General features: G+C 36.5%; 1 protein-coding gene across 1 annotated transcript in view; it reads right to left on the bottom strand.

The window, feature by feature from the left end:
* Positions 1 to 6,185, bottom strand: part of MYH13 (myosin heavy chain 13) — a 54,414-nt gene extending 48,229 nt beyond the window's left edge. The window contains exons 1-2 of the mRNA XM_016121302.2: positions 6,154 to 6,185; positions 4,526 to 4,573 (exon numbers count right to left, since the gene is read on the bottom strand). The gene's annotated coding sequence lies outside the window, so the exon portion shown is untranslated. The remainder of the gene's footprint in view (positions 1 to 4,525; positions 4,574 to 6,153) is intronic.
* Between the last annotated feature and the right edge of the window lie 11,554 nt (positions 6,186 to 17,739).

Raw genomic sequence — 17,739 nt, 5'->3', positions numbered from 1 at the left:
CTTACAGAAAGAGAAACATCTGCTTCTTGCTGGGCTTTATTCTGGTAAGTTGTATTTTAGTTTTACTTTGGCTAGTGGCTCTGCTGAACTCTCTGTGGTTCATAGTTAACTTTTCATAGTAAGAGGCTGGAATTCAATATGATACCCGCAAAGAGGACCCCTGGCATGCATCTTTCATGCAGGTTTAAATTTTCTCAGTTACTACCTGAGTGATGAGGAAGAATTCATGCATATTACTTTCTTTCTCTGAAGTGGGTACCTAGTGTGATTTAAGTGGGTTTTACTACAGTAGTGGTTCTAAAACTTGTGTTCTCAGAACCTTTTACACCCTTAAAAATGAGAATCCAACAAGCTTTGGTTTATATAAGTCACATCTACTAATATTTACTATGTTATAAATTAAAATGGAAAAAATTTAAAAATATTTATTAATTCATTTAAAATTACTACCTAATCCATTATATTTAACATAAATAACATGCATTTATGAAAATTACTATATTTTCCAAAACCAAAAGAAATTAATAGTATCATTTTTCATTTTCAACTTTCTTTAATGTCTGCTATACAAAATACAGCTGGATTCTCACGTCTGCTTCTGTATTCAGTCTGGTGCTTTAAGTTTCCTTTGTTGTTAAAGCAAATCTAGAAAATTGGCTTTACATAGTTATGTAATTTGGAAAAGGAAAGAGTATTTTAATCACCTTTTCAAATAATTGTGGATATTCTCCTTAGCTATTATACCAAAACTTGACAAGCTGTAGTTTCTTAAAGACAAGCTGCAATGTGGAATGTGAAACTATATCCACGAATATTTTGTATTCTATTACATTAAAATCCATTGATCTGTATTTGAACTTTGAATAAATCTTTTTCCCACATATGAATATCATATATTAGTTATTTAGAAAATATTGGGTCACTGAGTTATACAGAAATTCCAAATGTTGACACATTTTGTTATAGAATATAAAACAATCACAATCATTAGAATCACCACTGATCTAATTAGAAAATTCTTTAAGTTTTAGGAAGTTATTAAGCTGGTTGTGGTAGATACAAGTTTTCCAAAATTCAAATTTTTGCTTGAAATTGAAGATAACAAATGCTGTTAGATTGTTTTCCTTGAAATGACAATCATACTTCATTCCATTTTGAGAAAATATCTGCCAAATAGCCAAGCCTGAATAACCATTGTTTGTCCACTAGTCTTTATTTCAAGTAAAAATTATGCTTCTTGAGTACAGTGGCTAGTTCATTCTGCAACTCAAATAACTCTACATGTGCTTTTCCTCAAGACGACCATCTAACTCTGGTCTGCAATTGGAGTGCCTTATGTCGTTCCCATTTCATCACATAGAATATTATAAAGATGTGTATATAAGAGTTGAAACATAAAGTTGATCCTTGAACAATGAGGGGGTCAGGAGTGCAGTAAAAAATATGCGCATAACTTTTGACTTCCCTAGAACTTAACGACTAATAGACTACTGTTAACCAGAAGCCTTACTGATGACATAATCAGTCTATTAACACATATTTTATATATTATGCACTGTATTCTTATAATAAAGCAAGCTCAAGAAAAGAAAATATTATTAAGGAAATTATAAGGAAGAGAGAATACATTTATAATATTTATTGAAAAAAATCTTCATGTAAGTGTACCTGCGCAGTTCAAACCCATGTTGTTCAAGGGTCAACTGTAATAAAATGAATAACTTCTATTGATTTTTGCAAACTTTAAGCCATTTTTAAATGGAGTTGTCTTTTTAGGTTAAAAAACATTTTTTTCAGTGCATGAAGAATACAATGGCTGCTAGTACAATTTTGTGCCATGCCTTAATTTGTAATAAAGCACCAGAAGTTTTATTCATCCTTGCTTTTGCCTTATTAGATCAACACAGTGGAAAAGGTGATTAGCATCTGGGTATCATTATGAAAATTGTTTTTATTTTATGTACTTCCTGAAAAGTTCTTAGGGCTCTCCAGGATCCACAGGCCACACTTTGAGAATGGTTGGACTCTAGCATGAGGGAATCTTGTCAGGTTACAGTTTTATGACATTATATTATTGATCTTGGCTTAGTGCTAAGTATGGAAGATAATCCACATCAAAATCATCTGCAACAGAATCTCTGTGGTTGGGACTGGGGGATCTGAATTTTTCCCAAGGGCTTTAAACACAGTGATATTTGGGAACTACTGGTTTAAAGCATTATTCTGCTTTCCTAAAGTCACTCTTTCCAAAACCATGACATGGTACCATTGGTCATACATAAAATTATTTTAGGCAAATATTTCTTATTTTTAATAATAATATGCTTATTTTAAAGTCTATTTATTTTATCAAAATTTAAGATGCCATCAATTGTAAAATAGACTATTTTATATTCTAGCAATAAAAAGTACAGTTAATTATAATACTCCTTACATCGATTGCAAGATGCATCTCAAATTCAGAAATAATATTTTGTGAAAAATGTGAAGAAAATTAAAACAGATAAACGAGGGTAAGATGTGCTTCCCATTTAGAGAGTGAACTATATTTGTTTACACTAATGATATAAGGCAGTGTTTCTCAAACTTTAGTGTGCATATTCATCCAACTGGAAGTCTTGTTGAAATACATAGTCTAATTCAGCAGGTCTGGAGTGAGGTTTGAGATTCTGAATATCTAACAAATGTCTCAGCAGATGCTGATGGTCCACACTTTCATGGAAAGCATAGAGAACAACTTTTAAAAAATCTAAGGAAAAGAAAGAATCGATATAAATAAAAATATTAAATAAATTAATAGTGCTGATATTAAATGGCTATTGCAAAATTTGTGATGGTAGCATAAAAATAAAACCTAAAGTTAGGGAAAGACTACAATAGTTCACAGTCGAACTAGATTTTTAGGCATTTTATAAAAGGATATAGGCAGACTTTCCATCTGGGTTTCAAATCAGTACCAGTTTTGAAGTGGAGATTTTTCTCTTTCCATCCACTACTCTGTGACTCAGAATCCTGTGTCTCCTAATTTTACTACCTAGATATCGCAAAAGTTGTCTCAGCAATATTTTTTCAAAGGTGTTGTCCAGATTACTTGACACCTACAGGGACAATTCTTTTCATTTTGGTGCAGATTTCACAGGCCAAATACTCTTCTTTCTTTAAACTAAAATCTGGCTTTCTATAACTTCAGGATGACTGATCCTCATTCCAGTTCTTGGTAACAACAGGAAGAGTTCAAACCTTCTTCCCAGAAAACACCTCTTCACCCATTTGATGGCTGCTCTGTGTTCTCCTTCACTTTATGTTCTCCATGCTAAATAGCCCCAGCCCCGTCTTCATCTGCTTCTTTTGTTATGTGCTTCTGAATCTTTTTTACCATAAAGGTGAACCCACTCCTGTTAATCTCTTAAAGTGTGGCACCCAAATCACATGTTATCTTCCATCAGCGTTTGCCCTCACCTCTATTGACCTAGGTGTAATGACCGAGGTGGTGACTGCCTTTTGGCAGCCTCATCACACTGCTGACTCACCACACTCAGTGTTGTGCAAAGCCCCTCAATCCTCTGTGTGCGTGCAGTTGCTAAGTCAGAACTTCTCATATTTATGCAACCATGTTGTGGGACCTAAGGGTAAACCATTTATTCTTTGCTAATAAACTTCACCTTGTTAGGTTTGATTCAACTCTCTAGGCATGATTCGTGGTGCTCCTGAATCCTACTCCCAGACAGTCCCCTAATTAGCCTCTTCTCTGTTCTGAGAGCTTTATCTGCTATTTCCAACTTAAATAACCATATCCCTTCAACCATTGGCTCTGCTCTTGTCTTTAGGGGTCTTCTAATTGAGATGTCCATAACAATCCACTTATCTCTATCATCACCCTCCAAAGGCTCCCCCTTCTCTCTGTTTGCTATCAGTGCACCATGACACTGCTCTTGGACTTTCATCCCTCTTCTGGGAATTTCTTAAACACTGTATCTTTTCAACAATGTTGTGGTCATGACTCCATTATACTTTGGTTTTCTTGGTCCTAGTTTATTAAAATTGCCTCTAGTAAACACAGATTTTGCAGGGGTACAGGTGGTAGGAAGAAAGAGTTTTTATTACCACACTGGGAATATATTTAAATAGATCTCTCTTTTTTCTCTTAGCATTACTTGTGAGGGAAGACACAGCTGGTCTGGTTCAGGGGTGCAGATTTTGCTAAAGGAACACCGAAGTTAGCCTGTGTGTGAAGATTGAATCTTGAACTTATGTTCATTGTGTTCTGGGCCAACTAACTATATTGACTTGCAGCTTGCATGTCAAAGTTTTGCACTGTATTTTACATAATGAATAAAGTTGGGGAATCATTCTTCTTTTGCTTAAATATGAATATTTTGTAATCTTCCCTTAAGAATACTTAAATAATTGGTTTTCATTTCATCAATTTCAGTTTCTTATGAGTGCAGCAAGAATGAGACTATATAAAACAGTGTTTGCTAATTTCAGTTATTTCATTCCTAGTCAAGCTGAAAGTAATTCTTACCTTCTTACTTCCCAAAGTGATGGTTAACGTTCTTCAGGAATAAAGTGTCTTCTTGAGGGTTATTTCAGAAATAAAAAACAACAAAAAAATAAAGAACAAATGAACTACAAAGAGTTCTGTGTGTACAAAGTACCACGTCAGCTCCTTAAGAGGGTAGAGAGTAGAAAAAAAGGCAGTCTCTACCTTACAGGAATGCAAAATTTAGTAAGGGTTGAGATAATGCTCAAACAAATCTTTGAACAAAGTAGAATAAGATAAGTTCTGTAAGAGTCTAAATGAAGTGCTGTGGGGACTTAGAGAGATGATATTTCTAGTGGAGAGTAGGGGGCTGTGAGGGGTCAGAGGAAAAAGAAAGGAGAGAGGGGAATGATCCATATTGTAACCTGGATGCTCAGAGCCAATAGTTGAATTCTTTTGACAAAAAAAGAAAAGTTGTGAATGGTAGGCAATACTTTCTTTAAGAGGTCTAGGAAGAGTACACTCTTAAATTCTCCTAGAGAAGATGAAGGTAGGTAGAGCAGCTGAAAATTCTTCTAGGACTAAGGAATCTTAGGTCTAAGAGTTTAAAATCTATGTTATGATCTCAAAAGGCCATGAGACTGTGAAAACTTTTAATATAAAATTTAATTTAAGCAAACTTTCCATTTACTATGCAGTACTTTTATGGAACCAGGGGAACATGTTATGAAATATCATTTAAGCAAGAAGAGATATTTCAACATTTGGTTTATTATTTTGGTTGCCTCCTTCCTTCTCTTTCTTTAATAAATCTCTTATAGTCTGTCTCTTGCTTTACCCTAAAATTCTCACAAATTTCTCAGGAAAGAGTGAAATGATTACATATTATATTCTGAATCCTTAGTTCAAAAGAAGTAAGACTTTGAGGAAGACCCTCAGTTTTCTAATACCAATTTTGTTAAGCAGCTGTTGTAATTTCTTTGGGCTTTGGTTTCTTTCTGTAAACAAGGCAGATGAACCAGAAAAAAATCTCCAAGATTCCTCTTAGGTCTGTTAATCTATGATGGAAAGTACTCTGGTCAATGAGGCCTGAAATCAAAGGGTCACAAGTCTTCCAAAGCTGGAGTTCCTCTGAGGGATGTTACTGCAGTGTCAGACATGACCAACCAAAATCTACAAGGCATGCCATGCAAGACTAATTTAGAAACCAGTCAATATTAATCAGACTATGATGGATAGGATGGATAAACTACTTGGGAGATTTCTTCCTGCAGTCATCTCCCAGAAATCCTGACATGGGAAAAAAATTTAAATAACCATAAAAATTTCAAATAATAGTTAAAGGCAATTACAGAAGAGATATTACAAATTAACATGTTTATTGCTAACTGAATGGTTTAACACCCACCTAAACAATTAGAGGGGAGATTATGCATCATATTCAGTTTTATTCTACAAGTTATTTTTTATCTCATAATTGCTTATAGTCTTGTCTTTTCACTCCTTGTAAAAGCTTCTTGAAAAGCAATTACCTGTCTTGCTGTCTTATCCCCACATTCCCCTTAATAGGCCTTTAGTAAAGTCTACTGTGTTGCCTTCCCTTCTTAACTAATAACTTGACCAGGTTTAATCACAACTACGTAGAACAAAAAAATGGGCACATGGAGCACCTACCTTGAGATGCTACGGTCAAAGCGGTTTCAAGAGTGTGCCCCCCCAGTGCTCTTTATAGTCCCAAATCTGCTAGCCCAGCACTCTAACTTGGCAATATTTGGGGGATCACCATTTACTCATTAGATGTAAATGCGTCTTTGCCCTGATCTCTCACTCTTGTTAAGTTACTTGGATAAATGACCAGCGGAGGCCGCATAATGCCAAGTCAGCTGCATAGGGATTTTAACGTTGGACACAGATCTTTGAGACTTAGAGAGTCCTAGGGGCTGAGTGGAACTGGGACAGAGCATGCTAAGAAGGTCATCAAAGGGCAGAACCACAGGACGAATTGTCAAGTAATGAGCGATCAATAGCACTAACAGTAGCTTCATCTCATCTACCCAGCATTGATATGGGATATGGGGTGGTGTGCATCTCTTCTCAGAAATTTCCAGAAAATTAAAGGTTGACCATTTAACATAACAAATGTTATTGACTGATTGATTGTCAAAAAATCTATCGATGAAGGAAAGCTTTCTAAAATGTATTACATATTATCTTGTTTAATCTCATATCTTGAATAGAATTTAATTTTTTTCTTGATTACTCAGGGGCGAGTGAGGTGATGTAATGAAGTCTTCAGGAATATTAGTTTTTTTAATGGGTTTTTCTCTGCCCTAATTGTTCCTAGATTGCAATGAAGTTTTGTGTCTACTATTTAGTTGTTCTATCTTCATCTTAATGTCTAGTGTCTCAGGTGTGATTTGCCTCTAGTAGATAATTTTGCTCTTTTTAATCTTATGTAGGCTGGGAAACAGATGACAAAATTAAGATCAGGCTAAAGTAAGAGTTAATGAGTTCCGAGTGAAGTTCTAGAGGGTTCTAATGAAAATTCATTGTCTTTGTGACAATTCTTATGGTTGCTTGGAGGATGTTTTAGGTAAAACATAAATGATGTTTGATGTTGGAAAAACCATACATATAGAAGTTAGAGCCACTTACAGCAATATAGTCTGATCTGTTGAAATTATATATGATCAAGGTTTGCTGAATCAAGTTTCTCTATCCAGTTCTCCAGAGTGTAGTCTCATGTAGGTGGGGGCATTTCCAAAAGACAGTTTGCATTAGTCAGAATGAAATGTGGGCAAGGAGGAATAGATAGGAATAAAACTTATAGCATTTTCCAAAGTAGATTTGCTGATTCTGAGAGAAACTGTGAAACAAATAGTCCTGTGTTTAAATGAGTTTAGGAAAGTGGTAAACTCTATTCCCTGTTGTTAGACATTCACTGTAAACATTAGCATATTAAGCAATCTGAGAAGATTTCCTTCTTTCAGTAAAGAAACATGATGAAATTTTTCTACCTGGTTATTTGATGTTAGAACACCATCTTATTCAGTGCTCCAGGAAATGAGGCCTCCATATAGATGTTGTTTCTGTTTCTTGGCACCATTTGGCCTGGAAGAAAGCAACAGAGTGATATCAGGCATAAACATGACTACTTTTATTTAAAAGCTTTTTTGTATGTGGCAGGTACTCAGCAAATGCTTGTTCAGCAAATAAATGAATCAAGATGGTTTATGAGAAATCTGTGTTGAAAGAGGGCTGAAGTGAGAGAAAAGAGTGGAATCAGACTATGTCTCACTTAATAGTAATAGTTTATATTTATTAAGAAATCGCTACAAGCTAGGCTTTATCCATACTGGCTAAATGAAGTTTTATGATAGTTCTGTGAGGTAGGTGCTAATATCATTTCCATTTTAAAGTCAAAGAAATTGGGTCATTGAGAGTTTATGTAACCTGCCCAAGGCCATATAACTAGTTAGTGGAAGAAGTGGCAAACCATCTCTGGCTCTAGAGCCTATGCCTATAAGCTTTCAGTTTTGCAAGCACATCACTTTTGAGTGCCTACTAGGTACAGGGCTCTGTGCTGAAAATAGGGAATGGGAATATGAAATAGGATCACTACCCCAAAGGAGTTGATAATAGATTTGTGAAGAGAGTACATAGATAAGAAAGGATAAATCACTTTTCCAAGGTCAAGTTAAGTACTAACATGAATGGGATGCACAGTGGATTAGATATATGAACAAGATATTTGAATCTCATAAAGTATACTGTATAAAATATAAGATATTATCAGAATTTTAATTAATGATAATTATACTGCTTTGAATGAAAGAAGAGGGTAGTGTGGCGATAATAATGACCTTTTGTAATACTTTTCAGTTTACGCAGCATTTTCACATATTTTATTATGTTTATACAAGCCCAAAGGTTTTATATTATTTACATTATTATTATTTCCATTGTCCAAAAGGGAAAACTGAGGCCTAAGTGGGTTAAGAGATTGGCCAAAGGCCTCATAGATAGTAGGTTATAGAGCCAGAATTAAAACATGGGGTTTCTGATTCCAAAGCCTCCTTTTTTCTTGTATCCTCCACTCTCAAAGGAAGTAGACTTTTATATGGGTGGGAGGAACAGGGAGGAGTTCCTAGACTTAGGGAACTGAGGGACTGTGACTTGAAAAGAAAACTTCAGGGTGTGTTTTAGAAAGGTAGAATAGGAAAGCCTGGAGCAAAGTGTTGGGGTGGGGTAGAGGTTAATATAGAAGTGAAGGCTGAATAAATAAGCCAGGCTTGTTTGCGAGGGGCTTCCAATGCTCAGTGAAGGAGACAGGACATTATTCTAAGATCATTGGGGAACCTTTTGAGATTTTTGAGCAGAAAAGTAGTGTATACATTTGTGTGTGTGTGTGTGTGTGTGTGTGTGTGTGTGTGTGTGTGTGTGTGTAACTGATGACAGGGTATAATGGAGAAGGAAGAACCTGGGTGCCTAGAACCATTTATCAACTATTTAAAAAATCTTGGTGTGAAAGTTTCCAAGATGATTACACAAGCTCTGACAACGTATGGGCAGTTAGACAGTTAGAACTAATCCCTGGATACTCCTATAAATACACAGATCTGTGTTAAAACTCTGCATAGCACCACAAGCTGGCTTTCACAGTGGTTGTGCTCTGGTGTCTCTTGAGTCCACTCTGCAGATTCAAAGAGAAGAGTGTTGTTTTGTCTCAAAGTTGTCTTCCTCACTGTTCCATTTAGGCACATCAAGAAAAGGAAACTTTTAGATCTTAAAAGGTGAAAAGATCTCTGGGAGCTCTAGCCTTATTTTTTTGAGGCCCTAACCCACATTATATTAATATATTAAAATCTACTCAATATATATTAAAATCTACTTGCATTAAATATAAAAAATAATCATTGCATAAGACAAAGGAAGCCTTGATTAAGCAGGATAGAAATGAGATTTAAAAGGAATGAGAAAACCCAGTGTATAACCTGAAGGCCGGGATCCATAGGACTTTGATGCCTGCTGGGTTTGAGTGGGGGCAGGAACCAGAGAATTCTGCCTTTATTCCAGCCCTCATTTCAGTCTGGGAATCTATAGTCTATGAAACTAGCCCAGAGGAAATATTGAAGGAGGGTAAGACGAGTTTACATTTTAGATATGTTGAGGTTGGGAGAGTGTTGGTATCCAACTAAGAGGGAAAGATAAGAGTTCAAAATTTAAAGCAAAAGTCAAGGCTTGACAGGTAGAATGCAGGACAATTAGATATAAATCTGTGTTGGTGGTGGCAGTGTCACCCATATGGAAGTACCACTTGAAATCAAGAAGGAGATAGAATTTTCAGACGAAGGATGCATGTTTAGGAAGTGGGAGGAGAAATGAAGACACAGAGTGAAAAAAAGAGGTTATTCTCTAGGTAAGCAAATACCTGCATGAGATCTTGTTAGATCCAGAAGACCCAAATAGGTCCATATTTTACTTCTGCCATTTATTGACTATGGGAAGTCACCTGACCTCTCTCAGCAACTGTGATGTTTTCCACCTAAGTCATGAGGATGTTGTGGTAATCAAATGTGATACTATCTACACCATCTAGATGTTGCACTCTCTGCATGCAGTCTATTTCCAGCCCATGCCAAACAGCATGTTTTTATCTGTCTCACTGTTGACACAAACCTCAGCAAATAACCCATTAGCATCAAAACATAAGTGAGCAAGTGGACTTTACTGAAGACTTTGTAGGGGAGACATAGAAGAGGATTATATTGCATACCTTAAAGCATGCAAAGTTTCCATCAGAAATGTCAGTCCCACAAAGTCTATTTTCTTTTACATGTTGCCTTTCTTCCCCTGAGTTATCTTCCCCACTCCTACTGGTATTCAGTTCCTCTATTATGGGGAACCATTTAGCTCTGCCATAGACCTGCATTCCTACTCATCTGGTTACACAATAAAATAAAAGTCCTCAAGTGAAAAAGACCACTTTCATCCTTAGAAAGGATGGTAATCACCTATTTTTACTCACTTACGTCCTTTTGGGGGATTCATCTTTATCTTACCACTATGCCCCATAGTCTATACATCATAGTCTGCCTACATTGTCATCCTATCTCTCTCAAACCTGAAAGGAGCTCTGTGAATGAAGATTTTCTCTATTCTTGTTACAAAATAATTTTTTGAACTCTAAAGCAAAGGGAACTTTATTATTGGTGTTAAAAGAAGTCAAGGGAGGTGATATTTTCAAGAAAGAAGATATAATGAACAGCACTATGTAGGAGATAAACAAAAAGAAGATCGTGAACAAACAGGGCATTGATTGGTCAGGGAAGTGATCCTGACCTTATTATTAGCATGATGGTGGGGTAGAAAATCTGAAGGTGAGAAATCAAGGAGTATGCAGGTGTTAAAGAAGTCGAAAAAGTTTTCCTGATTTTCCTAGGAGTGAATTTTTCCACCACTCACTCTAGCAGGTGCACTCAGAGGAAATGTAAATTTGGAAGGTACAGGAAAGAGAAGGCTGTAGCAGGGCCAAATAGAGGATTAGGAAACAAGTGTGATCAAGGTCATTCCTCAGAAGGCTACTTGAGAAGAAAGGGCAATTAATTGTGCTGATAGCAGATCATACCTTACCCCTCACAACTATCTAAGAGCTTATGTAATGGATGAAATTTCAAAGAGCATCAGGAAGTTCCTTAGCCAGGAACAGAGATTTCTGGGTGAAAGTCATAAGACAGATGCATTAGTCAATGACATTAATTTGTATTTGAACTGAAGATTTAAGATTTAAGTGAAGAATATTAGATTCTGGAACTAGAGGGGGTCTTGAATTTTATCTAATCTAACTGTAATCTTATAGAATCAGAAACTGAGGTTTTGGAAAAGTTACCTAATTGGTACTAAAGGTCGAAATAGACCCATTCCCATTCTTTTCTCAAAGCCAAGGGAGCTAGTTCAGAACCCTTTCAACTGTAGTGCATAACCTTCTTTACTGCTGACACTTATACACTGAAAGTTTGCAAAGCAAAAAGTTGATAAGGGATTATCAAGATAATTATTTAAATTGATTCTCCTTAAAACTCAATGAGGAGATAGATTTATCAGTTCTACATGTGGGAAACTGAGGCTTGGAAAGGTTAAGTGACTAGTCAGACAGCTACTAAGTGGCAGAGTGAGAACTAGAACAAACACCCTTGACTCCAAGTCTGGTTTCTTTTCATTACAAGACAGCTGCTTCTGGCTTTGCAAGATCCTGTAAGACACTAATGCTCTCAGAATTATATACGCTTCTCAAAATTACACATAAACCAGGCACCCTTCTCCAAAACAACACAGAGAAATTGTGTGGATGGCCTGGGAACATTGTGTTTGGAGAAGAAATCCCATCAACTAGGTCTGCTTAGTAAACTGGATATTTCCCTGCCTGGCCTCATGACCTTGACTGATGCCTATGAGAGTTAGGGTCTTTGTCATTTGTCTTTTTCTGCCTATTAGTTGTGTTTTGGTTACTTTGTTTGCTTAAAGCCCCATTAGAACTAAGAAAAACACGACCAATTACTTTTAATTACTACTATTGGAGTCTTAAATAATGTATCTCATATATATATTATATATATATGATACATCTTTTATTGGATATAGCTAAAATATGCATTTATATTGTTAAAATTTGTATGATAGTGTAGTAATTAAGAATGGATCTTGAGAATCAGAATGCTGGGATTCAGCTCCTGACTTCACCGTTAAAACAATGTGAATTTGGGCACGTTATTTAACTTTTCTGAGCCTCGGTTGCTTCATTGGTAAAATGGGAATCATAACAATACCTAACTCATGGGTTCTGTGGCAAATGAGTTAATGAATGCATGGCAGGATTCTGTTTGGAAGCGCCAACATAGTTTGGGAGAAGGGAGAGTAGGTGGGACCATATCAAAAGAAAAGCCTGAGATTTAGATACCACAAGCTTTCTCTAGAGAAAGCCTAACCACTGTCAGTGTCAGAGGGCCCTCAAAGCCAGTGCAACATTTTCTATATTGTTCTTTCATGTGTTTTATGTTGCTATTTGGTGAGGCCTACCAGCTGACCACAGCCTGACAATTGTTCATCCAGTCTTCCACCCTACCAACAGCATATAACCAATTTCCTGTTCAGATGATTCAGAATACTCTTAAATCAACCCCCCCCCCCTACACACACACACACATCACACACACAACAATAAAACAAAACAAGGAATATGGAGCCTGGATACCTGAAAGTAGGGTGACTAACAATCTTAGTTTGCCTGGGATTGAAGAACTTTCTGTGGCTTTCTGTTTTAAAATCAAGAGTCCTAGACAAACCTAGAGAAGTTCATCACCCTATCCAAAAGATTGTTGGGAGTATGGTGGCAAAATCCTCAAATCTGACCAAGATGAAGCTAGATGGAACCAGCTTGAGATCTCTCACCAATACAGGATGGTGACAAAATTCGCACCTATGCCAATTTTGAAGCTGTGGTGCACAGAGCCAGCAACATAGTGAGCAAGCATTCATTCAATCGTTTATTCATCACACATTCATTGAGCACCTACTATGTTCTGAGAAGATTTTTAAGTGCTAGAGAACAAAACAGGCAGTCTCTGCCTTCATGGAAATTCTAAATGGATTAATCATGGAAAATTTCTCTGAAGCGGTGATATTTGAACAGACACTTAATGAGGTGAGTGAGCCCGTCAATAAGAATATCAACAAGGGACAGTGTTCCAGATAGAAGAAACAAAGGTTTTAAGAGGTGAGTGTGCCTGCAAGGGAAGAGAAAAAGGCCAGAAAAGGCAGGGGTGAAGGGAAGTGAAGGAAACAGTAGTAGAGAATGAGGCGGCAGAGGTGGCCAGGGGCCAGGTAGTTAGAGCCTTGTGAACTAAGGTAAGGATTTTGGGTTTTAAATGTCAGCTGTTATTATAAAGTCATCTTTATTCTTTCTTGTGTGCTGTGTTGGTCCGATTATCCGCTCTTCTTCTACTAAGCTTTGATGCACTCCGCCAAAAAAAAAAAAAAAAATTACTGAGTGTCTGCTCTCCATTTAACAAATGGCTTATAAAGACAGTGTTCCAGGCATAGAGGATAAAAAGTTGGTTCTCTCAAACAGCTCAGGATTTAGGGGGTGGGTGGACTACAGTGCTGACCACATAAAAAAGGCAGCAACAGGGAGCTTTGATTACTGGAAGGAAAGGAAGTTTCCATTTCCAAGAGACGGGGGGGGGGGGGGGGGGGGGGGGGGGGGGGGGGGGGGAGTCACTTCCAGTGCTGCCCGGAGCATCATGGGAGGAGTGAGATCATAGGAAGGAAAGGCGGGAAGTGAAGCGGCTTGGTTGGGACCAGTCTGGAGGCCATGGTGGGACCTGATCGGTGATTGTGCTTTCCCAGTTTATAAGTGAGGAAGGCCTTGCTCGGCCTTACGATTTTTTTCGGCTCTGCGATTCCAGAGTAACTGTGTGAGGCTGTAGTGGGGAGGGTGAAATTAGACATGGAGAGGGAATTTGGATGCAGGGCTATTGACATGAGTGGGCCAGAGAAATTTTTGAAAAATTCTTAAATTTTCGACTCCATTTGAAGTTTTTCTACGCACATATAGGCATTATTATTATATTATACATATATGTACCTATATGTCATGCTAAAACCATTTTGGGTACTAAAATCTATGGGTATCAATTGAATTTATTTTTTAGAATGCGAGAAAAATGTAAGATCTTTTGCTCAAATGGTACTATCTTATCCATGCTCTTAACAAAATTTCACATAATTTGAGCCTTCACTCACACTGTGTAGTACCTCAGGTTCCCCAAGAGAGAGACATGAGCCATAGCTTTTGTGAGGAGCTGAGATAATAGTTCGCCGTCTTGAGAAGGTCAGGCTGCTTTAAGAAAAGCCCCATTTTGGGTGCTTTCCTGAAGGGAAACGTATTTCTTCATCACTGGAGAGGCTTTCTTTTTCCTTGTGGGTTCTGGAAGTAGTATCTTGGTTGCCCTTGGAACCAGGAAGGAGGAATCAGGCTGGTAAATTTCATCCTTAAGTAAGGTTCTTTCCATCTAACCACAGCTGATTTTTCTGCTTCCCACTTAGGAAAATGTGACCTATAAAGTTTGCAGTGAAGATGCCTGGGGACACTAGTATGTGTAACATGTGCCCAAGTCTCTGCCACAGCCAAGAGGCAGAATTTAAGTTTGCTTACTGACAGCTGCTGTGTTAGCCCTGGAATGTTAATGCTTGCTGAAAACTTGGATGAAAGGCAACAGCTTTTAGCAGCTGTGCTAATGGTCTCATCCATCAAAAGACTCTCTCATCTTCACCTTTCTCTTGACAGTTATATCCATGTCTTTGATGAGAAGTGGATATGAAATCTTAAGATGCAACTTACTTTTATTTATTTATTGAAAAAATATGAGCCTTAAAAAATTCCAAAACTAAAATATACATTGCAGAAAGATTAAAGAATATAATCAAACATACTGAAGGAAATTTTAAATCACTTTTAAGATTTCAGTATAGAGGTAATCTCTACCAAAATTTTGGTTTAAGTCCTTTTACACCTTTCCCCCCAAATTTCCATAAACACATACTCAATTTTTAAAAAGACATGTTTTTAAACACATACATAATTGGGATATCAGCCTGTAAGCAAGGTTTAGTGTTCTGCCTTTAAAACTTAACAAATTATAAAAAATTTCCCATGGTATTAACTCTTCTCCATTATGATTTTTGATAGTTACATAGTGTTCCATCCTATGAATACCATAATTTATTTAACCAGGTTTCTATTGTTAGGTATTTAGGGTGCTCTAATTTTTTATTCTTTTAAATAGTCTAGTAAACATATGTGCATGTAAGTGTTTATGTATATCATTAATTATGAAATTTATAGAATAGACTTTCTGGGCAAAAGCTATGGATGTTTTAAGGTTTGCAATAGTGGAGTCCCTGTTATTGGAGTCTCCACAGTAATGATATTGCATAGGAAAATAAAAAGCATTCTAATAGTCAGATGTTGTAAATATGAAGTAATCTATGTGACATAACTGCAAAATAAAATGGCAAAAATTGAATTAGTTGAAAATTTAATGAAGTTGATGAAAGTGGTATTAGAAATCTGCTTGAGTTTTGCAAAGCCATTGAACAGTGTGGATGCAGCAGTATTGAGCTAGTAGTTAATAATTAAAGAACTGAAAATGGACAAAGGTGATGACGCAGTTTCAAGAGAACGAGTTCAGGATCAAAGGATTAGGAAAGCCCTTAAAAATACTGATGAAACCATTATATGTATTTTTTTTTTCAAAAAGGGGCATTCTTTATTATTGCATTGCAAAAATTAAACATAAAGGATACTGTATCTTATAAGATTGTGGGAGCTATGTCCCTTTCCTCCCAAGTCCAATATTGACTCATTCTTTGTTCTAAGAATTAGCAGTTAGTTGCAATTATAACCTAAATCTTGTGATACATAACTGAAAATAAACTCATTTCAATGCTTTGGGCTTTATTATTATCATCATCATCATCATCATCATTATTATTATTTTTATTATGGTGATATTGATTAACGAAATCCAGTATATTTCAGGTGTACAATTCAACAGTAAGATTGCATTGTGTGTTCACCGCCCATAGATTTCTTTCTGTCACCACATATTTGACCCCTTTTATCCCACCTACCCGCCCTCTAGTAACCACTAGTCCATTGTCCATGTCCATGAGTCACTGTTTGTTTGTCTTGTTCATTTGTTACTTTTAGGTTATATCTCACATATAAGTGATATCATGTAGTTTTTGACTTTTCCTGTCTGGCTTATTTCGCTTAGCATGATTATCTCGAGGTCCATTCCATGTTGTCGCAAATGGCAGTATTTCATCTCTTCTTATGGCTGAGTAATATTCCATTGGATATATGTACCACAGCTTCTTCAGCCAGTCATCTATCGTGGGACACTTCGGTTGCTTCTATGTCCTGGCCACCATGAAATAATGCTGCTATGAACATTGGTGTGCAAATATCTTTTTGGATATGGGTTTTCAAGTGTTTGAAGTGAATACCCAGTAGAGGGATTACTGGATCATATGGTAGATAATTCTTAGTTTTTTGAGGAACCTTCATACTGTTTTCCATACCAATTTGCAGTCCCACCAGCAGTGTATGAGGGTTTCTTTTTCTTCGCATCCTCTCCAACATTTGTTATTACTTGTCCTGTTGATTATAACCATCCTAACAGGTGTGAGATGATATCTCATTGTAGTTTTGATTTGCATTTCCCTGACAGCTAGCAATGATGAGCATCTTTTCATATGTTCGTTGGCCATTTGTATGTCTTCTTGGGAGAAGTGTCTGTTCGAGTCCTCTGCCCATTTTTTAATTGCATCAGTGTTGTTATCAAGTTGAATGAATTCTTTGTATATTTTGGATATTAGGCCCTTATCGAGGTGTTGCTTGCAAATACATTTTCCATTCAGACAGTTGACAGATGTTTACTTTGTTGAAGGTTTCTTTTATTGTGCAGAAACTTTTAAGTTTGATGTTGTCCCATTCATTTATTTTAGCTTTTACTTTCCTTGCCTTTGAGGTCAAATTCATAAAATCCTCTTTAAGTCCAAGGTCCTTGAGTTTAGTTCCTTTTTTTTTTTTAATGTATTTTATTGTTTCAGGTCTTATATTCAGGTCCTTAATCCATTTTGAGTTAATTTTGGTGTGTGGTGATAGATAAAGTCTAGTTTCATTCACTTGCAGGTGGCTTTCTAGTTTTCCCAGCACTATTTATTGAAGAGGCTTTCCTTTCTCCATGGTATGTTTTTGGCTTTTTTGTCGAAAATTATTTGCCCAAATAAATATGGGTTTACTTCTGAACTCTCAATTCTGTTCTACTGGTTCATGTGTCTGTTTTCTGTCAAAACTATGCCTTTTTTAAATATTTTAGCTTTGTATTATAATTTGAAGTCGAGCAGAGTGATGCCTCCAGCCTTTCTTTTTTCTCGGGATGGCTTTGGCAATTCAGCGTCTTTGTGCTTTCATATGAATCTGATGGTTTTTTGTTCCATTTCTTTAAAAAATGCTGATGGGATTTCGATGGGGATTGCATTAAATCTGTATAATGCTTCAGGTAATAAGGTCATTTTAACTTTGTTGATTCTTGCAATCCAAGAACACAAAATATCCTTCCATTTCTTTATATCTTCGATTTCTTTTAATAAGAGTCTTATAGTTTTCATTATATAGGTTCTTCCCATGT

Source organism: Rousettus aegyptiacus, unplaced genomic scaffold (assembly GCF_014176215.1).
Source record: "Rousettus aegyptiacus isolate mRouAeg1 unplaced genomic scaffold, mRouAeg1.p scaffold_m13_p_6, whole genome shotgun sequence".
NCBI classification, from domain to species: Eukaryota; Metazoa; Chordata; class Mammalia; order Chiroptera; family Pteropodidae; genus Rousettus; species Rousettus aegyptiacus.
This window is presented reverse-complemented; position numbering and strand designations above follow the sequence as displayed.